General features: G+C 60.7%; 1 protein-coding gene and 1 long non-coding RNA gene across 7 annotated transcripts in view; one reads left to right on the top strand and one right to left on the bottom strand.

Moving 5' to 3' along the window:
* CCDC33 (coiled-coil domain containing 33) overlaps positions 1-22,608 on the bottom strand; it is an 88,399-nt gene that overhangs the window by 10,389 nt on the left and 55,402 nt on the right. The gene's annotated exons all lie outside the window — the stretch shown is intronic.
* Positions 3,851-7,389, top strand: LOC140623274 (uncharacterized). Its single transcript, XR_012022940.1, has 2 exons — positions 3,851-4,296; positions 5,382-7,389. It is a non-coding gene; the product is annotated as an uncharacterized lncRNA (long non-coding RNA).

Genomic DNA, 22,608 nt, shown 5'->3' with positions numbered 1-22,608 from the left:
AGTTAGAAGTCAGGGTGTGAGATCTATGTGGGGCAGTCGGGGCAGTGACTGGGGGTGTGAGGAAGTTTTTAGGGTGTTGGCAGTGCTACACTTCTTGACCTGTGGGACACGTGGGGCTTACACACACATGTTCACTTTATGATATAACATTGCAGCGAACATGCTTATGTTCTGTGCATTTGTTTGAATGTGTGTACTTCACATAAAAAAGCTAAAAACATCTAATGAATTAAAAAATAAATGAATCCTGGCTCAAGTCTGTTTATGTACATGAAGCCTCCATACCGTGGTTCTCCTCCAGGGACCCTCCCAGCTCTCAGCAGTAATGGGTTCTTCTCAGCCCTGAGTTTGGATGCTCCCAATGGGCCCTGCCCCCAGGCCCTCATGGCCCCTCCTCCTGCTGTGAGGCCCTGTCCAGACTTCTGTGGAGCAGGGAGGGTTCTGCTCCGCCTCCTGGCAGGGCCCTCTGAGGAGGAGAAGCATGACTACTGATCCTTGTTAGGGGCCTACACAATGCCTCAGAGGATCCTGTGAGACTCTGTGAGACTCTGATGGCTTCAGGGACATGTCCAAGGTCAACTGGCTTGCAAATGTGGCTCTAGCCCTGGAATCCACCTCTACTCAAAAAGCTACGCTCCTTAGGATCCCTGCTTGGCGCAGTGGTTTGGCGCACGCCTTTGGCCCAGGGCGCGATCCTGGAGACCCGGGATCGAATCCCACATCGGGCTCTCTGCATTGAGCCTGCTTCTCCCTCTGCCTATGTCTCTGCCTCTCTCTCTTTCTCTCTCTGTGACTATCATAAATAAAAAAAAAAAAAAGCTACGCTCCTTGTACCTCCTTGATAGAGGAGGGGTGGAGGCCTCACCCAGAGAGAAGAAAGAATGAGTCCTGGCTTGACTTGAGCTCAACTGGTCTACAGAAGTTGAGTGGCAGTGATGGGGGAGTGGCCAGTGTCCATCTGATGTCCCCAAGCCCCATTCTGTCCTTTGTGTCTGAGGTCAAGACTGCCTCGGGGTGGAGGTGGAAGGAGTTCTCCCATCTGCTCCACAGGGAGCCATGGGCCTCCCTGATCGAGGACGGGGCCCCCAGGGTAGTGGTAGGGGGACAGCGGCCCCGAGCAGGGAACAGCTCTGCCAGATGCTGGAGCCCCCGGCCCGGCAGTCGGGGTGTGGGCGGGTGGCGGGCTGAGATCCTCCTGGCTGGCCTTGGTCCCAGCCTTCTCCTCAGGTGTGGACCAGTCCCCTTCCAGTGCTGTGGCAACTCAGATGCCAAGTCCGAGGGCTCGCATGGAGGCCTCTCTCAGGCATGGGAGCCACGCTTCCCCTCCTGCACACACTCTTGTGCCCTCCTTCATGCCCACACTCATGCTGAACATGAGAACCCCCATTCCCACAACTGCCCCTGGTCTTCTTATCGTCCACATGGGGGTGTGCGTGTGCACGTATGCACGTGTGCATGCAGGGAGTTGGGGGGGCCACCCCTCCTCTCATCCAGGCCCCACTCTTTCTAAGGTCCTATTGTTCTCGAGTTCCACGGTCTTGGGGGTGAGCGAGCCTCTCTTTCTAACATCCTCCCCTCCTGACAAATGAAGAGAGCTGAGACTCAGAGCAAGGGAAAAGGAGGCGGGGGAGAGCATGACTCCCGAAGGGGTGTCCTCGCCTCAGCCAGATGGCCCCTGCTAGGGGGAGGGCAGCGGGTCCTTTGGGACTCTGCGCCTTGGAACTCAGCCCTAGAGACCTCCCACAGGCCGCTCCGGCACCCTGGCCTGCTGCCGTCTGTGGTGCCGCCTCCCTGGGAGGGTGGAGAGGACCCTGGCCTGCCTCCCTGCGCCTCTGGCCCAGCCAGCGCCCTCTGCCCATGGGGCCCAGAGGAGTGGCCGCCCAGCGTTGCACCTCCCTTCTCAGCTTCACCCACCTCTGCAGCTGAGCAGCGACCTCGGCAGCGAGGCCCTGACCTGTCCCCGCAGCCCGGCTAGGCTCTCGGCCCAGGGCCACGCTCTGCGTCACAGCCCGGCCTTGAGATCACGACACCGCGTCCCAGATTCCCGCTGTGGTTCTGCCTCTCTGCCCTCTCCTTCCCCCAGTTCCCGGGCTGCTCTGGAGCTGGTGGGTAGGGTGCCCGCTCTCCCCGCCTCCCCTCTGGGCTAGCACATTCTCTGGGGACACCGACTCTTCCCGTGTCTGACCCCGAGCGCCCTCTGTGCCGCTCTCACCCAGGGGTCCCTCACAGGACTCTGGGCTCTCAGGCTCTGTTGAGGTGAGATTCAGATAACCCCTCTGCCACTCCGTGAGGGGGGCAGCTGAGCTCTGAGCCTCCGGGTCCTCATACGTGGAGCAGGAAAATAGCCCTAACTGGGAGCGGCTGCAGGGTGAGTGGGTGTGCGGAGGGTCAGCTCAGGCCCTAGCCCAGAGGACGACGTTGGCTCCGGTCCCTGTACCACCTGCCAAGTATTTTATTTTATTTTATTTTATTTTATTTTATTTTTATTTATTTTTTTATTTTATTATTTTTTGAAAAAAGATTTTATTTATTTATTCATGAGAGACACACAGGCCGAGGGAGAAGTAGGCTCCATGCAGGAGCCTGACATGGGACTCGATCCTGGGACTCCAGGATCACGCCCTGGGCGGAAGGCAGGCAGTCAACTGCTGAGCCACCCGGGTGTCCCCTTACAAGTGCTTTAAAAGAATTAGTCTTATACTAGCCCTGGGTACCAGGCATAGAAGGTATGATTATCACCCATGTTACAGACCCCAGGGCCTGCCCACTCCTCACCCTCCTCGTCATTAACTAAAAAGAAAGGGTCGTGGTTATCTTTCACCAGAGCCTGAGAGGACAATACTTACTCCCCCCTCCCCCTTCAGACGTTCTCATGGTGGGATCTGAGGGGTGTCATCCAAGTGGGGGCGTTTAAACATACCTGTAGCCACTACGGCCAGGTTGACCAGAAATGCCTTGAGGCCCAAAGTCACAGAGACTCAGTTATAAAGCCCAGGCTGGAAGCAGCTCCTACTCATGCAGCCAACCAACACTTGCTGAGCGCCACTCTGTGCCAGGTCTGTTCCATGCTGGGGGGCCAGGGAGCACAGAGGAGCCCGACTGTCCCTCCCGGCCTGTGGGGTGTCCTATCTGCACAGAGGAGATGGCAGGAAGTGCCTGTTTCAGGGGGGAACTCAAAGGAGGTTCTTAACCTAGGCTGGGAGGCTTCCTGGAAGAATTGATAATCTGAGTTGACTCTTGAGGATGAGAAGCTGTTATGCAGGGGTGCGGGTGTGGGTGTGGGTGTGGGTTCTCTGGGCAGAAGAGACACAGTGGCAAAGGCAGGGAGGTGTGTATGTGATGAGGAACAAAGCAGGGCAATTAGTGGAAAGCAGGGTGCAGGGAGGAAAGTGCAGGGATGTGGCTAGAGAGGGGCAGGGCAAACAGAAGAGGACCTTGAGGGCTAGTGTCAGGGGCTTGGACTTGTCCTGTAGGGTCACTGAAGGGCCAAAGACACAGGGCAGGTGTGTGTGTGCATGTGCGTGTGCGTGATAAGACCCTTCCTACCTGCCCAGCCCAGAGGGAACCAGGCCAGGCGCAGTGGGCCAGCGACAAGAGATGGGACCTGAGCAAGCAGAGGCAGCAGGCATGGAGATGAGGGCAGGGGCTGGAGGAGGAGGAGGAGGAGGAGGAGGAGGAGGAGGAGGAGGAGGAGGGGTCTGTGGTCTTGGGGGACAGGGAAGAGGTGCATGCACCCAGTGGGGAGGAGGAGGTGCCGCCTAGGGAGGCATGAGGCGTGTGGGGTGTGGGGTGGTCACAGGCAGTTGAGGGTGGTCAAGTTTGGGGAACATTATGGCTGGAGGTGGGGTGAGGAGGGCAGCCTGTGGAGGTTCAAGGGAAGCCTCGGAAGATTTTCCAGAGTCTAGGGAAGTATAGAATGGTGGGGGGCACTCCGGGATAAAGGAAAGCGGCAACAGGAGAGGAGCCCTCAAGTTCAGGGCAAGAGCCAGAAAGCGGCTGGCAAAGCCAAGGCCGCAGAGCTCAGAAAGGAGGAGGGTCTTTGGGTAACGGTATGTTGGGTAAAAGAGACGCTCCGCCTGCCGCCTGCAGATGACCTTAAAACCTGGGTACAAAGAGGAAACCCCGTCCTCAAAGCATTCAAGAGCTGGCGAGACGCCGAGGACCTCCTCCGGGACAGGGCGCAGGGACGCAGCAGCACCACGCAGCCGTGCAAAGGACCCGAGCCCCGGGCAGCCTCACTGACGGATCTCACACGTGAAGTGGAACAAGAGAGCCACACGCAAGATGACCCGCGGGGTGTGATGCCCTTTAGAGAAAGGCCAAGCCGTGGGCTGTTAGGACGCAGGCCTGGGGAGGCACACTTGGGCGGTGACAGGATAGAGGCCCGAAGCCAGGCAAGGGGCCTGTGCCCAGGTCCTGTCTAGGGGAGGGGGCACGAGGGGCTTCTGGGTGCTGGCGATGCTCTATTTAGTGACCTGGCCGGTGGTTACGGGAGCATCTGCTTTCTAAGAATTTGGTTGTGTGTGTGTGTGTGTGTGTGTGTGTGTGTGTGTGTGTGTGTGTTCGACGCAACCCATGTGGGTCACATTTCACAATTTAGGTTTTTGAAAAAAAATAAGAATGTGAAAAGGCTCAATAGCTTCTCTTCTGATCTGCAGAGGGAGCCTCTGGGCACAGCCTGGAGGGGGTGACCAGGGGTGAGCAGGGGTCACCCTGGCCAGGGCTCTGAATGCCACAACGTGGGGGATGGGGTGAGGGGGGCAGTGAGGTTGAGAAGGGACAGAGGGAGCTGGGGACACCGGGTAGGGGAGAGGTGTGGGGGTACACAGAGAGAGGACTTCTGGGAGAGTGAGGAGATGGAGGAGCATATGGAGGGCTGGGGCTGGAGCGGGGGTAGGAGCAGGGGGGGCCTTTACTCTCCAAGGGGAAGGAAGAAGCCTGAGGCTGGGGCAGGTGTAGACAGGTGTCCGAGCCCAGGCAGTGAGGGTGGCAGGGCTCTGCAGTGGGGGGAGTGGGTGCAGAGCAGGGGGGGCGGGGGGGGTAATGAGCCTGAACCCGGCGGTGGGTTTGCTGGGCCCAGCACTCACCTTCCCTCCTTTGCCCTTCCCTGAGCAGCCCTCTAAGCTCTGGGTTTCGGGGCGCCCCCAGGCCCCGCCGGCAGCCCCGGCTCCGGCCTTGCTGTCTGTCTCTGCCGCCCGCAGAGGGCAGCCGCCTCCCACAGATGCTCTGCCTTCAGCCAAGCGGGAATGGGCGGAGCGGCCTCAGCTCTGCCGGTGGGGGTGGCGCCGGGGGTGGCGGAGAGGCCGGGGCTGTCCTGCTGTCCTGCTGTCCAGCCCCACACCTGTCCTTCCTCCGAAAGGCCCTTGTCCATCTTCCCGCAGCTGCCTGTGAACTCCATCTCGGACTCCTGCTGGGTGTCCTCTGCCAAAAATCGCCCATGGAGCCAGAGAGGACAGTGACTTGCCCACGGTGATACAGCAAGTGCCAACCCCGCGAGACCTGGGTGTCGTCTACAAAGTGTACTAAACACACACGCGCACGCACACACACACCCTAAGTCTTTGCAAATCAGACCAGATCCTTCTATCCACCTCGGAAGTCACACTATGAACACTGGGCCCAGGCGGGGCCCGCGAGGGCCACGGGGCCTGATAACCCGAGCCCCCTCCTGCCCCGCACCCTCCTCCCCACCCCGCCTTGGTGAACGCCTGCACTGGCCAGGCCCTTTCCCTACTTTTTCTCTGGTTCAAACAAGGAGCCTGCAGGGGAGGCATTTTCATCCCGACTTCCCAGGGAGGAAGCTGAGGCCCACAGGGAACGGTTGTCAGAGCTGCGGTGACGTGGGGCTCACTGGACGTGGCTGAAGGACTGTCCTATAGGCCCAGGGAGCCAACCTGCGGTGGGAGAACCGGGGCTACGGTCTTTAAGGGGGTCGGGTAAGGTGCCACTCTGCCCTCGACCTTGCCCCTTCCCCTGGGCCTGGGGCTGTTTGTCCTGGGCCCCGTGTCTCCCGGGGGAGGGCAGGTCTACACATCACCCAGGGCCGTGTGATCCCCTTCAAGCCATGACGCGCTCTTAGGGTCCATCCGGGCTGCTTTTCTGAGTCAGAGATAGAGAGATTGCCAACCTCCCACTGCGCACCCCCACTTCCCTGCCCCAGGTCTGACCAGGCTTGTTTCCTGGCATCGCTGTACCCCTACACCAGCCTGAGAGGGGCCTGAACCCAGCCAATAATAGAGTGTTTCCACTCCCATCCCGGGATTTCCTCTGCTTGGAGGGGCATCTCCTGGTGGCATTCCCCCTCCGACTGCTGCTGACCAGCTGGTCTGATCTCTGTAGCCTCCTCCTACAGGCAGGCCTCCTGGTTCTCTGCTTCTTTGGGCTTTCTCTGTGCTCAAAGCACAGGCACCCTGTCTGGTAGGTGAAAGGTGGCTAACAACGCTGTGCGGCTCCTCTCAGGGAGAGCTGGCGTCGAAGCGCCCTCCCCTTGGACCCGGGCCAGTCTCAGAGAATTGCAAGGGCACCGCGCACTGTGCACGGTGAGGTTCCGGGATTTCTCGCGGCTGCCGCCTCCCTCCTGGAACACTTGCTGTCCTCCAGGGAAGAAACCCTGCCACCCCGAGACCCCGGGGCTGCGAGGAACCCCAACTAATGGTGGGGGAGGAGCCACACCCCCAGCCCGGGCTGCTCTGGCCCCTTGCCCTCCGGGTCCGTGTCCGGGTGGGTAGAGACCAGCCCGCCCCACTACGCCCCTGATGCAAAGAACAGAGATAGAGAAAACGGAAAAAGTGGTCCCTTCGAGTCACGATGTCCGGGGCGGTTTGCTGGTTTGCTACGCGGCAGTAGATTAACGGAACATTGTCCCTGCGCTCTGCAGCCCTTCATGGCTCCCACGTGCCCTTGTGATGAACTTCCAGCTCTGAACTTCAAGGCCATCTGTTCTGGCAAAGTTAGACCCCTTCAGAAATTGGCCATGACCGCTCCGACCATGGGCCGGCCACCCTGGGCCTGGGCCCCTCTCTATCTCTGAAGCCTTGTTACCTCTGTCAGGAAGCCATCCCCGATCCCCTTGCCCCCAGCCCGGAGCTCCCCTTCCCACCAGGGACCACGGATACGCTCTCCCTCCAGCTCCCAGGAGACCCCGACATCATGCAAGGGCCTCCCCTCCCCTCTGTAGACTCTAGTGGCCGTCCCAGGGTGGGGAAGAGGGCCAGGCGGGCACCCCTTGGACTGGCGACACTGCTCCGGCCAGATTTGCCATCTCCTGATGGACGGAGTTCCTGCAGGTCCCCTCAGGATGCCTGAGAGCCCACTCTCGGCCAATCTAAGGTTTCCAATACCTTCAATGGGACTTAGCCTCATCTCTTTAAAATGAAATGGATACGCGCAGCCTGTGCAATTGGTACTGCCTTCCCCCAGGTCCTGAGATCGAGCTCTGAGCAAGGGCCCAGTTCTAGGGCGCTGCCTCAAGGGGGCAGGGCGTGACGGGTCCGGGGAGGGGGATTGTGCTAAACATCTGCTGAAAGGCGGGGCCTTTCCCAGGGCTCAGGGCCCATGCTGGCCAAGGATCCCCTCACTCATAGATACGCCCAGGGTCACACACTAAATCCATGACCTCTCTACCCTCGGCCACTGCCGACCCAGTGGGGCTCCCCTTCTGTTCCATGGAACAGTGTGACAGCAGAAATCTGTGGCCGTGAGACTAGACTCTTCCTTTCCTCGTTCTTTTTTGAACCTCATCACCACTGGCAGGAGGACCAGGGAGGCCAGAGAGCCCCATCGGCTGGAGGGGACGTGAGCGGGGCTGGCCCACTTAGGTCGGGAGGCGATGCACGGCCAAGGGCGAGGGGCTGGGCTCCAGGCTGCACTTGGCAGGCTTGGCAGAGGGCAGGGTGCCCTGGGCGCCTGAGGGTGCTGTGGCTGGAGGATCTCACACCCACCACACTCTTGAGGCAGCCCGGGGCTCTGCTTCAGGATCCAGGGCAGTCCAGAGCTACAGAAGGTCCTAGAGCCAGGGCCCTGCTCGCCCCAGATCCCTGCTCCCGGTTCCCCTTGAATGTCAGCTGAGTCTCCAAATCACAAGCGACTCTGTGCAAATTGCTGTTTAAAACAGGTTCCCGGAGGGGGAGGCAGTCGCTTCTTTGTTCAGCCCAAGGTTATGGCAAAGAAACAAAAGGAGTGCATTTTCTCTTCCTACTGTTCTTTATTTTCCTTTCTGCTGCCTCAGAGATGGTGCCTTTTGTGCTTCTGCACAGTGAGGCTCAGAGGGGTGGGGAGGCCTTGTCCTGCGCTTACCCCGGCCCCAGCCTAATTGGCCGGGCTGGAGCCAGGGGGGCTAATTGGAAGGGGTCCAGACAATGAGGCTGGGGGTGGGGCTGGCTTGGACGTGGGCTTCCTGGAGGACCGTCTGTCGTTCCATTCCCATTTCCCCTCCCAAGCCTCCCAGAATCCTATCCCACCTGCAAGGCTCTACCCTGGGCCCTCCTCTCCAAGAAGACCCCCCAGACCCCGAGCCCAACCATCAGTCACTCCTCCTCAGGTCTGTGGCTCAGAGCCCTGCCTCTCCTGGACTCAGCTCGGGGCCCGAGGAAGTACAGGGCCGGGCCGAGCGCTCCGGGGGCTGGTGAGGGGCTTGGCCCCAGCTCTGGCCTCGCGGGCCCTGCTTATTCTTCCATAGAGAACCCCTGACCCCACCGGTCGCCTCCTGCCGTAATCCTCTCTGGTTAGAGCTTTGCTGCCTCTGACTATCCCACGTGGCCAGGGGTGGGGGGGTGGGTAGGCAGAGAGCCTTGCCTAGAGTCTAGAACCCTGGGTTCTAATCCAGCCTCTGCCCACATCTGTTGAATGACCTTAAGTAAGGCCTTTGCCTGCTCAGACACTTCATGGGCAAGCTGGGGTGACGATCCGGGTCGGGGGTGTGCAATGGTGTTCTTGCCACAGAGGAAGAGCAAATGCTTTGGGAACTGGGGTCCCAGGGAGCAGGTGTCACCGAGGCGGGCAGCGCAGGGCCCCGGCCAGGGCTGACCCACTTCCTCTCCCATGCCCCCGTCTACCTCACGCCCCCAGAGCCCCCGTGAGCTGGGCCCACACTGCAAGCCCTCTCTGCCTGCCCGCCCGCCTGCCCGCCCCCGCTGGCCCAGGCCCAGGTGCTTTCTAGGATGCAGGGCTCTGGACCTCCAAGAGGAGGAGACAATGGTCACTTTAAGGCATTTTCCCAGAAGCCCTTTGTCTTCCCTTTCGGGGTTCCCAGGTGTGGGCTCAGGTGGCCGGGGCTGGGGCTGGTGGCCCAGTGGAAGGTTCCTGGGACCAGGGGCCTGGGGGGGCCAACGCCCGCAGGCCTGATCTTCTGGTCCTCCCTGTGCTCGCTCTGGGAACACTTCTGGTTGCCAGGCGGGACACCCCAACTCACCTGCCCTCTAGGTAAACCCCTCCTCCTCCCAGAACCAGCGGGTGTGGAGGACTTACAGAGCCGCTGTCTGGGAGGCCTGGGGCAGCTTTGGGGGCCGGAGGGGCTGGGGACTCTGGCTCCCCCATCTTTCTTGCTGGCTGTCCTGTTCCCCGGGATGCGTCCCCAGGGACCGTTGCCACAACAAGTGTCTGCTTGGTGACTGAGCCCAGCCCCAGGCTGGAGCAGGCTGGCTCCAGGGGCCACTTCCCTTTTGTTCCAGGGTGGGGAGCATCTGGGTGGGGTAGCCGGCGTCAGGCTAGGCTCATTCTTTGGCCAGGGAACTGCAAGGAGATGGTGGGGCCAGGAGCCCAGGAAGGGGCCAGGCCCGGAGGGCTCTGGCTTTCTGTCTCCCCCCAGCTCTGGTCTTAGCAACCCTCTGCCCCCAGCCTGCCCTGTAGCCGTGCCTCAGTGCCCCCCTTCTCCGCTTCCACCTCCCTGCGCTCTGCTCCCCCATCCCCACCCCCTCAGTGATCTCCCCACCACAGCTAGGCTGGGCTCCTCTCGCAGCTGGACAGCATGGTCTCAGGCCCCATGCCGGCCCCCCGGGCTTTCCCATCTCTGCTTTCCTGATGGTCTGGACAAATTCCTTTCCCTTTAGTTCAGCCGAGACATGGGTGGATGTTTTTGAAAGGAACTCACTGGGAAGCAAGGGAAAACAAACCCAAACAGAGCAGCCCACCACCTAGAAACGGTCTTGGTCACTAAGGCAGCCATCTGTTTGCACCACCCTTGGCCTGGGTTGCAGAGACCCCCTCCAAGGGCATGGAGGGGGTCTGTCTGGCTTTTTCCCCTGACTGTGTTGGGTCCAGACTGTCTGTCTCAGGCAAGCCTGGCCCCAAAGCCTTTCCCGAGAGGCACCCCATCTACACCCAGCTAAGTGCCTGCACGGGGCTGGGACTCCATTAATATTCCTTCACCTACTTAACAGATGAGTGAATGCCAGGGGTCTGGGGCCTCAGTGGTGGCACAGTACTAATCCCCGACTGGACAGCCCAAGGCAGGCAGCTTGACCTGTTTCAAAGGCTCCACCCTGGTCTAAGGAGCCCCCTACCCCTGGCTGCTGGGTGCTAGCTCAGACTCCGCATGCGTGGGGGACCTCTGGCCTCTGTTGCTGGTGCAGAGGTGGGGAGGGCTTGCTCATTTGCAGGCCTCAGTTTTCATGTAATTCACTTGGAGATCCTTGGAGAGATCCTTTTTCTTAGTGGGGTTACTTCCTTTGTATAATAGCAGGACAGTTGGACAGGACAAGCCCCACAGTGCTTTGTGGCTCTACTCAAGGAGCAGTAGAAAGCCCGTGGGCCCTACGTTTGCTCAGGGCTCGGTTCTCGTCCCTGCTCGACTGCTCATTATCTGTGTGATGTTGGTCAGGGCAGTCCTGAACCTCTCGGAGCCAGTTTCATCCTCTGTAAGGTGGAGAGCATGACCTCCCCACTCTCCCGGAGCGGTGGGAAATTTAATGAGCTTGTGAGCATAAAGCTCCAAGCAGGGTCCCTGGCGCAGATGTGCTACTGGGAATGTTACTCCCACCTCTGTGCCACTCACGGGGGCTCCAGGGGGTCAAATACTTCTCTAAAGTGAAAATGAGCTCGTGATGGAGACGGCCACCCTCTCTGGGCGGCACCAGCCACCCAGATGGCATCCCAGAGGTGCGCCTACGCCCCCCGACTCTGCCGGGGGTGGGGGGGGAACGGGCTGCTGTATTCTGCTGTGTGTGCGCCTCCCATCCTAAGACCTGGGGCCAGAAGTCGCGGATCAAGGCAATGCCACACGGGTGCCCCCTCCCCACCCGGGCTTCAGCCACCCCCTCACTGAGAGGGGCCCAGAGCTCCTGCGCCCGCCGCGCTGCCCATCGATTGAATCCGCTCCCATCCTCAGGCATGCCATGAATTTTTCATCAAAGGCCTGTAGACTTTGGGAAACGTACAATTAGAGGCCCCATCAATAATGTACCACGTGGGGGCATCGGCGGCGCTCAGCCAGGCCCAGACACGGCTGTCTTCCAGCCCTGCCCTGGCGGGAGGCAGGGGAGCACCAAGATCCCTTAGGGGTCTAGCACTGGATGCACAGCCAGCGCGGGATGCTGAGGGGGGGATGCCGCTCCCAAAGTGTTGAGCCTCCCCCTTGAAGTCCCGGGGGGACCCATCCGATCTCAGAGACTCTAACGTGGGTGAGGGGCGCCTGCGGGGCTCAGTCGGCTAAGCCTCTGCCTTCAGCTCAGGTCAGGATCTCGGGGTCCTGAGACTGAGCCCCTCATCGGGCTCCCTGCTCAGGGGGGAGCCTGCTTTTCCCCCCCTCTGTCTCCTCCCTCTGCTTGTGCTTTCTCCCCCTCCCTCTCAAATAGATCAACAAATCTTTTCTAAAAAATCAAATGGGTGCTAAGGAGCCCCCGCCTCTGAAAGTGTGGGGAAACACAGCAGACAGGTGCCACGTCAGGATTAGGGTTCTCCATGGGGTGGGGAGCCTCCTCCCACCCCACCGGAAGCACGGGGCAGCAGGTTGCGGGGGGAGCAGGAAGAGGGGCGCATGGAGACTCCTGGTGACCCCGGAGGGGGCTCGATTCACCCAGCATGGCCTCGAGGTCAGCCCATCACAGCTGTGGGGGGTGGATGTTGGGGGGAGAGTGGAAGTAGTTCCTCCACCCACAGAACGAGGCCCCCTCACCTCGCCCCTGCAGGTCTGTCCTTCAGGGACATCCTGTGCCCATCCTGCAGGGGAGGGCTGTGAGGCGGGAGCACTGGGCACCCGCGGAGCCTGGGGCTGGCTCCTGTCCCCAGCTGGCCTTCCTTCTGGCGCCCACAAAGGCAGGGCTGTGCTCTCCACTTCCTCACCAAGGCTGGACCCCCAGCTCAGGGAAGCTCGGGGCAGGGCACGTATGGGTCCCCAGTGGCCGCTGCGCTCCCGCCCGCCATCCCCCAGGTCCTAGGCCTGGCTCCTACACTTTGAGGCTGTCCTGAAACAGCACGTCCCGGCGACAGGTCTGGCACACGGGAGCGGTGAAGAGGCTGGGACTGAGGAGGTCCACAGCGCTGCTCTGGCATGCCGCCCGGTGTCTCTGCGCCCTGCCCAGCTGTGGGCCTGGGCTCCAGCCTAGGCCGAGGCTTATGGGCCCCCAGGATCTGCGACCCCTGCACGTGGGCTGTGCGGAGCCTGAGACACCAGGGCCTGCAGGCCCAGCCTGTGCCAGCTGAGCATGAGTCTGCATTCCTAAGACCCTCTCCTGGCAGATATGCCACCAGTGGGCCTGAAACACTTTGGTAGGCCTGAACCCCCCTCGCCTCTCACCACCCTGCTGAATCCCAGCCCCCACCCCCTGCACCTGGGCAGGATACTTGGAATCGTCCATGGCAGAGGACTCCCGGGTCCCTGGGATGGGCCCAGGGCAGGGCCCGACAGGAGGAGGGTGGGCAGGGAGCTGGGCAAAGCCCCTTCCGTGTGTGCCTCCCCAGTGCCGCATTTGCCCTAACGAGCCTGCTGCCCACCTGAGGCTTCCATGACCCTACTGGTGGGCAGCCAGAGGAACAAGGGGGAGTCACCTTCTATTTATGGGGGGCCGTGAGTACTGCCCTTCGTCCAGCCCGGGCCAAGGATGCTGGGCACGGTCCAGTTCAACACATACTCTCTAGTAGCCCCTTTTGGGCACCAGGGATACAGATGTGACCAAGGCTCGGAGCTTGTATCGTCCTCGAGGAGCTTGTGTTGTAGTGAATGTGGCAGCAGGCACAGTGTGACACGATACATCAGCACAGTAAGGGCAGTAGTTGGAGAGCCCCTCAGCCAGGCCCCTTCATGCCCTGGGGTGCAGGCAGAGGTGTGAAGGAGGCCATCCCAGAAGGAGTTTGGTAATGGGTTTTGAAGGATGAGTAAGAGTTTGCCAGGTGCTAAAGGAGAGAGGAAGAGGTGCATTCCTGGCTGAGGGAACAGCAGGGGCAATGGTGTGAAGGTTAGAAGCCGCCTGGCACCCGGGGGAAGTGTAGAGAGACAGTGAGGACAGGAGGTGGGAGACGAAGCTGGCGTGGCTGCAGGGTCTAGTCATGGGGCGTTGAATGCCAGGCCAAGGCCCAACTGTGGAGCCTGTTAAGTCAGGTGAGGTGGGCTGGGCTGCAGCTACATACTGACTATGAATTTCCAAACATAACTCCCAGGATGAGGCCTGGTTTCCTTGTAAATCTGCCAGCGTGCTTCCCAGGTCCCCGGAGCCCGAGAGGGAGGGCAAGAGGTTGGCCAGTCTCTCCCAGCAGAGCCAGCCTGCATTCACCCCCGCCCCCCCCCCCGGGCTCAGGAAAGCCTGGCCATCTAGGGAAACTGGAGGCACAGTCCAGCAGAGCTGGCAGCTGCTGAGAGACCCTTCTGGAGGCGAGAGCAGCCCCGCGAGGAGTAGGGCTAGGATGCCAGCCACCAAGAGCCTTGGGATGGGGAGACAGCCAAGGGCAGGCATTACTGGGATGTTGCCTTTCCTCACTGGTCTGGCTGGGCCATCTGCCTGCCATCCTGGGGCCACCAGACTATGCCCACCCTGCTCTGGGGGCTGCCCAAGTCCAGACCCCTGGAGCCCCCTTGACCCGTGTACTCAAGAGAAAGAGAGACTTGGCAGGGCCTTCTCACCCCTCCACCCCTGTGACTCAGTGATGTCACTGTTCTTGGAGCAGACGCCTTCCAAAGCTCAGGCCGTGGGAGGCCATGCTGGGCCCGGAGCCGGGCCCTCTTAGCCCCCAGGGGCAGCCAGCCTTCCAGGGGATAGCTCGACTGGGCCCGGGGCTTCCTCTGGAGGGCCAGGCCCTGCCCGAAGGGGCCAGGCTCGGGGGGACCTGCCAGGGGCCAGACAGCACAGCTCCCCAGGGCGAGTGCTAGGCGAGGGAGGGAGGTGCAGGGGGAGGAGGTCTTGGGCGCGCCTTGGGGAGCCTGGCCTGGGGGAGGGGAGCTGCCCCACCCCAGGGGCCCCAGCCTGCGGGGAGCCAGTCCCCGCTCTGGAGCCCATCTGAGGAGGAGGCAGGACCCATACGCGCCTGATAAGCACACAGGAAAAGAACAGATGGTGCCAACAAGTGCAAATTAATTGAGCGAAGCCTGTGTACACAGGCGCTGCGCAGGCGGCCTGGGGCCGGGAGGTTGGGGGGCAGGGCGGGCGTGGGGCGAGGCTGTAACGAGCACTTAGCGTCTCCCCGGACGCAGCCCGAGCCGTATCGACAGAGCCTGTCTATAAATCTCCCGGCCGCGTCTCCAGGAACCTTAATTACGGGGCCTCATTACCCCTCACACCTCTGGGCCCAGGGGACTGGCCGTGACAGCCGGGCTGAACCCCTGCAGCAGGAGGGGCCCCACCGGGATGCCTGGGGGACGCGCTGTAGGGTCTTGGGCCCGTGAAGCCGACGGAGCTCAGCCTGATTCAGGCCAAGGGCGCCGGGGCCAGGGGGTGTTTCCAGCTGGCGTTGACTCTGGCGAGCACTCTGCCCCTTTGAGCCTCAGTTTCCCCATCTGTACAATGGGGAGAGGGCTATGGTGAAGCCGAGCGGGCAGAGTCGGTCCGGGGCTGAGCACAGTGCCTGGCACCAGTGCGTGTGTAATGCACGCCCCTGCCCCCTGTCCCCGGTCACTGTGCCGGAGGCCCCGAGAGAGCCAAGCAGCCCCGGCGCCCGGCACTGGCCTGGCCTGCACGGCTACACCTGGGCCTGCTGCCGGACATCACTTCACAGCATCATCTGAGGCCTCTTTTTATTTAAAAAAAAAAAAAATTTAAATGTAGGTAGATTCCACGCCCTCCAGGGAGCCCAGCGTGGGGCCTGAACTCACGACCCCGGGATCAAGACCTGAGCTGAGATCAAGAGTTGGACGCCCAACTGACTGAGCCCCCCGCCGCCCTTCATACAAAGCCACGTTCTGACCGTGCTGGGGCAAGACAAAACCAAGGCCACTCGGAACCACGGGTGAACACGGATAAAACACGAACATTGTTCAAACCACAGAAATGACCCCACAGCAGCCTTCCTGGCCAAACTGAGCGCCTGCTGCTTCTTTATCGAGGACAGCTTTAGCCCGTGATGTGCTCCTGCTGCCTCCCGGGTGAGAACCACCCCGCGTCCCGAGAGCATCCAACCAGAGCGAAATCCCGCGTCCTCGAACGCCCCCACATCGCCTAACTCGAGCTGCAGCCTTTCTGTCCTTTCCAACCCACCCTTCCCGACGCCCCCCACCCCTTGGCCACAGTGAATCAATAAACCCAACCCCGTTGGGTCACAGGTGTGTCCTGGCTGGCTTTGGCCGCCGCGGACTGCGATTCGGGCACAGAGCTCCATCTCCAGGTTCTTGTGTTCTCCAGCTGTGAATTCTAAGCTCGCTATTTCCCACCTGCGCCCTTTTATCGTTTCTATTGAAGGTGTGTGTGCCCCCAATTCCCATTCTGTGTCCCCTCCTGGAGCCCCAGAGCTGGGCTGCGGGTTGGGGGAGAAGTCCTGGGGGCCACCGGCCAGGTCTCTGCTGTGGGGGAAGGAGCCCCAGGCAGGACATCTGGGGGTGTCTGGAGGGACCCAAGGAGGCCGAGACAATCTTGAGCTGGGTTGGGGGGTAGAGAAGGGACTGGGGACAGGGGAGCTGGAGCTCCCTCTTTCTCCGTGCTCACCCTAGCCCCCTGGACAGCCCGCAATGGGGGAGTCCTTGGGGAGGGGAGGGTCTTCTACTCCAAATGCCCAGGCCTGGTGAGCTGGAAGGAGCAGACTCCAGGGGCTTTCTGGAGGGGAGGCTGGCATGGCTGGGCAATCCCTTAATAGGTGCTGGGGTTTGCACATGTGTAGGTCCCCGTCCTGGGAGCTCACCTACTTTGTCTCTGCCTCCCCAACCCCAGCTAGATTCCTTCTTAGGGGCTATTATGTCCTCTCCTCACCCCTCATCCTCAGTAGCTAGACCTTTTGCGGCTGGTTTGCCTTCCTGCCTCCAGCCCAGGCTGGCACATTCTCCCCAGCCCTGAGTTACTAGACACTGTACTCCATTTCTGCCAGGCTTCACTAGGTGCGTCTGCTTTCGGACTCCTGGGCAATGCTTCTGGAAATCCAGGTGTCACACTTTGCCTTTGGAGATTTGAGTCTCATGGCTATTGGCCCCTTTAGAGACCCCCCCTTTTTTTTTTTAGATAAAGCCTATTTTATTTCATTTTTTAAGATTTTATTTATTCATGAGACACACACACACACACACACACAGGCAGAGGGAGAAGCAGGCTCCATGCAGGGAGCCGGATGTGGGACTCGATCTCGGGTCTCCAGGATCATGCCTTGAGCCAGACACTAAACTGCTGAGCCACCCGAGGGTCCCTAGAGACCCTTCTCACCGGCTTGCTGCCCGGCCTCTCCTGGCTGCTTGCCCCCCTCATGACTCATCCTTTCCCATGAATCCATCCTGCTGGGCCCAGACATTCACAATACAGGCAGCAGTGAGGGGAGGGAGCTTCACGAGGGCATCTCCCATTGCTTGGGGTCACCCCCCTCCCGCCCCCCTGCCCTGCCACCCACTCTTTCTCCTGGGATACCTGTCTCCTGCCCACCTCAGGCCCCGGCTTCAGTCTCACAATCCAAATCCCGATTAGCCAGACCTTCTGCACTAAGCCCCTCTTCACTCCTGCGTCAGGACCCGCCTCCCGGAGTGTTTAAGCTCCCCTCCCACGGGAGCCCCGGGTCCAGGCCCCAGGCCCCTCCTGCTGAGATGGCAGTAAAATCCTCAGCTGGGCAGAGACCCATCCAGAGTGGGGATGGATTCCCCAAGGGAGGTTGCCTGATAGGAGAGCCTTGGAGGGGCTGAGAGAGATGGCATGTGGCCTCTAACCGCCCTCTCCCCACACTGTCCTCTTCACCTTACTGTGACTGATAAGCCACCAGAGGCCCTTCACAAGTCCTCGAGCCCTCTCCAGGCAGGGAGCTTTGGCAGCCAGCCTGCAGGGAAAGGGTTATCATCACCCCATTTCACAGCTGGAAAGACTGAGCTTCTAGTAGGCGCCGGCCGGGGGCTCAGCAGAAGGCACTCTTCCTGTCTCTGATCCAGACCTGTCGTCTCCCCGGGTTACGTGGCTGCCCAGGAACGGGCACTGTATGCATTTCCTGGACACGTTTACCGAGCGCCTACTGTATGCCAGGTACCTGGAGTGGGGCTGCAGGCGGGGGCATAAGGCAGGCGGAGCAGAGCAGCCAAGGCTCGGAACTGAGTGACTACCATTCAGATTAGGCATGGGTGGAATCTTCTGGGTTGGGACACAGGCTTCAGAGGTCACGGGGCCACCAGGTGAGGGAGCCACAGACAGGTGTATGGCAGGGGCAACAACTAGATTTGTGCTTTGGCTAGTTTAGCTGGTGGCTAAGTCCTAGAAGGGAGGGGCCAAGCGCACAGGAGGGCGCCATCTGGGCTGTCAGCTCCTGGTCTCCGGGCCAGCTTGCTGAGGGAGCCCCCACCCCCATAAAGGAGAGGGAGGGGCCGTCCTCTTGGCCTCCATCAGGCTCCCCCCCCTGTGAAGCAGGGCTCCTCCCGCAGCCAGAGGAGGGAGGGTGAGATGCCTCCAGTCTCCAAAACTGTCCTGCGAGGGGGCCCAGCCACCAGGCCGCCCCCCCCCCCCCCCCCCGCCCCTGCCGACCACCCCCTCCCCACGCCATCCCGAGGGGCCACCAGGCCGCCTTCCATTTGCATATCTGAGAGTGAAAAAACTGCTTAGCGCCACTGCCACGGGGCTGCTAGCCCCCCTTTTGTCTGTTTGAGTAAGAGCTGGCGAAAGGCTGAAGGATAATTAGTCCCCGGTGGGCAGTGCTGGCCCCCCTCCTCGAAGATTTAAAGGCACAGCCCACCTACTTAGCCCATGTCTCCCCCCCAGGGCCCCCCTCCAGCCCCCCTCCCGCACCCCCACCCTGCTGGGCCCTGGCGGCTGAGGAGGAGGAGACGTCAGCTGCTGGCAGGAGCCGATGAATGAGCATTTTATCTGATTAAACTGGGAGTGAACTGGCCCTTCTCTGTTATCTTTGGACCTGATTGGGTATTTAACACCAAATGCATTGTGTGTGCATGTGTGTGTGTGCGTGTGCGTGTGCGCGTGGACAGACGGGGCTTTTCTAGTGCCCGTCAGGAGGAAATTGGATTGTACTGAAAAGCATTTAATCAGAGCTCAGGGGTGCGGCCTAACGGAGTCCCTGAGCTGGGGGCGGGCTGTCCTGCCCTTAGCCTTGGCCGGGCAGCCCCCGCCTCGGGCCCGCGGGTTACAGGGTCCTGCTCTGGCCACCGCCCTGGGCTGAGGAGTTGGTGGGGCCAAGGAGCTGAGCCCACCCCGAGCCTGAGCACCCTTCCAGACCACAACCCCCCCCCCCCCCCCCCCGTACCCGGGAGCCCAGACCTCCCTCCGACTTCCAGGGCTTGTCCTCCCGAGGGCACCGAGAGAAGTCTCACGTGGTCATTGTGCCATCGGCTTATGGGACTGAAAAGGGGGCGCCTCCTGGGATATGGAGAACCAGGGGCAGGGCCTGGGAGCGGCACCCACCGTGTTGTCAGGGTCCAAAGTGGGAAGCTGGGGATTCTCTGAGCTGGTGAATAAAGTGTATTTGTGAAGGAAGACTAGAACAGAACACATTTAACAGCTTAATTATTAGTTATTAGTAATTCGGAGTTCAGACGTGCGGTGTGCAGACCTCCACCCGTCCTCCCACAGGCTTGGGGTGGGCCGGGGATGGGAGCCGAGGCCCCGGAGCTCTGTTTCGGTGTTTACCAGCAAACTGAGGCAGGCCTCCCACCCGGACAGATGGGCTGGGAAGGCGAGGAGTCCAGCTCACCAGGCTCTTGACTCCTGAGTCCCGAGGCCTGGCCAAGGCAGCCGCAGGAGCAGGGACAGGGGCTGGAGACCCCGGACCTGGGTTGGACCAATGACTGCTCCCCCTCTGTCTTGCCCTAGGGTCCTGGGAGGGCTACTGAGCTTCCAGCAGTTTCCCCAGCTGTAGAGTGGGGATGATAACTGCCCGTCCTTCATCAGGTTGGTGCACGGAGGAAACGAGATTATGATTAAAGTCCTGGGATCAGAGTAGGGGCTCAGTAGAGATGGGTGGGCATAGTCAGCATTATTGCGAGGAGGGCTAAGCTGGCAGTTGGCAGAAGGAATGGGCCGCATTTCCCAGGTATCACCCCTGGTTCTGTAGTCTCTCCTACGCGCACCAATCGATTCGAGCCCTCAGCAATTTATGGCCTCAGACCTCGGCTTTGTTTCCCGACCCCAGAGAGCCCGCTTCTGGCCCACCCACCAGTGTTTAATCAGGAGCGGAGACGGGCACCGATGCCGCGCGGTGCCAGCCGTCTCCACGGAGCAGAGCCGGAGGTCGTCCTGCCTCCGTCCGCCTTGTTGGCCAGATGAAAGGGGCAATCAGCAAGACCAGGCCACTCTCTCCACAGAGGGGGCGCTGGGGCCCAGAGAGGAGGGGGTGCAGCCAGGGCGACTGCTTAGGTCAGCGGCAGTCAGAACCAGACCCAGGTCTCTAGGCACCCGTCCCGTCCCAAGCTCCCTCAGCTGTTACTTTTCTCACTCCTCTGAGGGGCTTCTGCCCCAGTGGGCCCCTCATCCACATCCCCTGTTGGGGCAGGCCCCGACTTGGCCAACCCACAGTCCCCGCTCTTCCCTCAGTTCTCGCCTCCACGCCCTAAGGCCTCCTCACCTCTCACTGCAGGGATGCATCCTCCCCATTTGACAGAGAGAGAAACTGAGGTCCTAGCTTCAGGACTAGATCGGAAGGAGGGCCCCCCAGTGCTTCTCGGGGAGAACCCTGGCCACGGTCCCAACTTGGAGAGAGATACAGAGACAGACACACACACACACAGATAATCTCGACTCAACAGGCCCCTCACAGGAACAAGTTCACCGACCCGTACTTCTACCAGCAAATCAAAGATCTGTCATGGCTTTCGTACTGACAACCACTAATGACTGACATGGGGTGGGACGGGGTGGGGCTTAGTGTTAGGTACACGGCCCTCTGTGTCCCCACCATCCCCCAGCCACCCTCCTACACTCGTCCCTGACGTAGTGACGTGGCGATCTAGTGATGTACTTTCCTACACACGCCATCCCCTCTCTCGGTCCTCTCCAGGACCTCAGCAGTCGGGATGGGGAGAGTTATGCCCTCAACAGATGAGACAGGCCCAGAGAGGGGGAGCGGTCGAGCCAAGGTCACACAGTTCTTGAGTGCTGGAGACCGAACTGGAGCCTGCTTCAGCTGCACAGGTGGGAGGGCTGTGCAGGGCAAGGCCACGGGGCGGGCACGTAGCTCGGGCACAGAAAGCTGGCCTAATCAACGAATGAACGGATGCGTGCATGCGTGTGTGCGCCAGGCCACAGTCACCAGGGAAGGAGAGAGGCAGCTCGGGGCCACGCGGGTGGGGAGCCCCTGACGATTGTTCTCTGTGCCCCCTTCTTATTCCTCAAGCACTCCCACACCGGGGCAGCCCCTGGGGCCGGTGCCACTGCCCTCCCAGCTTCCCCATGCTGTCCCACTCCCCAGCTCTCTCACTGGAAGTGTGCCTCCCCATCCAGATCCGATCCCTACTGTCTGTGGGGCCTGTGAAAGGGGCATAAGAGGAGGCTCTTGGCATGGGCCACCCTCTGTCCCCAAAGGGCCATCCCCTGGGCCTGGCCCTTTCTCCCTGAAAGTACTCGACTCTGGGGAGGACGGGTTGGGAAGAGGTCTGCATGGTTCTCAAGAGCAGACTCAGGTCCATCTGAGCAGGGAATTCTGGGGTCTTGGATACCCAGAAAGTGACCAACAGTTGTGGTACTTTGCCCAGCCCCACGGACCCTTCGCCCATGGGGAGACACGAGTATGGTGGGAGCCCCAGAAGGACCCTCTGGATCATCTAAGGACGGTACCCCCATCTTTTTTTTTTTTAATATTTATTTATTTATTCAGAGAGAGCGAGAGACAGAGACACAGGCAGAGGGAGAAGCAGGCTCCATGCAGGGAGCCTGACGCGGGACTTGATCCCGGATCTCCAGGATCATGCCCCGGGCTTCAGGCGGTGCCAAACCGCTGCGCCACCAGGGCTGCCCCTGGTACCCCCATCTTGTCTAATAACCCTGTTCCAGGGGCCTGGGGACCCTTTCCTGGGGCCAAGGTCACTCGCCCCTGCAGTCAAGTTGATCAGAAAGACAAGTCCACTCCAGCAGCCAGTGGCTTTCCCTTTGCTGGGTGGCACCAGGCTTCCCCACCTGCTCCAGGGACCAGGCAGGGGGTGGTGCGCCCACCAGCGTGTGAGGCGTGGAGTCAGGGAGGGCGGCCGGCCTGCAGGGGGCCTTGCTCGGTGCTCACACAGACCAAGAGACAATAAATCGACAAACACTTAATCTCTCTGCAAATTGAAACGGAGCCGTAAATATCTGCTGCATCCCAGCAGCTGAGTTATGAGTCTTGTTTATTAATCTCTTTAGTCCCAGGTGATGGATGGGGGAGGAGGATGGCCCTCCAGAGACTCATAGGGCGGGGGTGAGGGGGGAGAGGAGTGGGCCAGGGGTCTGGGAACGGCCCTTCTGGAGAAAGGGTCAGAGGGTGGAGGGCGGCAGTGCCTGCCCCACCCCCCCACAGCTTCCCTCTCCTTCTCGAAGGGCCCATGAACACATGAACACAGCGAGCAGTCCTAAGCCTCCGGCACGGTGGCCAACCCGTGACTGCCATCTGCTCTCCTTAATCCTCCTTACAGCCTCAAGAGGGGGACAGGAGGGACTATTCCCTCCACTTAACAATGGCAGACAGGCCCAGGGAGGTGGTGTGACTCATCCAAGGTCACATAGCTCTGGCGTGGTGGGGACAGAAGCCTGCTGGGGCTGCCTAGAGAGGAGGGGAGGGGCTGCGGGGGGGAGACAACAGGACACCTGCAGGATGGTCTTCCTACTTTTTCCCACCTTTCTCCCTTACCTCCCTTCCTCAAATGCTTGTGAGCTGGCTCTCCCTCTCCCTCTCCCTCTCCCTCTCCCTCTCCCTGTATGTGGAAGAAGAGAAGGACAGAGTCCGGAGAGGAAGAGTCAGGAGCTGGTGAGGGCCTCAGGTGGGTCCGAGAGCTGTGACAGCCGCCCACTCCAAGATCTAAGTTTAGGAATGTGCCCCCTGCCCAGTGCCAACACGGGAGCTCGAAGTTTAGCAGCTGCGGGGTGCAGGGGAGGAGCTGGG

The sequence above is a fragment of the Canis lupus genome, chromosome 32, assembly GCF_048164855.1.
Source record: "Canis lupus baileyi chromosome 32, mCanLup2.hap1, whole genome shotgun sequence".
In the NCBI taxonomy this organism is placed as follows: Eukaryota; Metazoa; Chordata; class Mammalia; order Carnivora; family Canidae; genus Canis; species Canis lupus.
The sequence above is the reverse complement of the archived record's forward strand: the minus strand, read 5'-3'. Positions and strand labels throughout refer to the sequence as shown.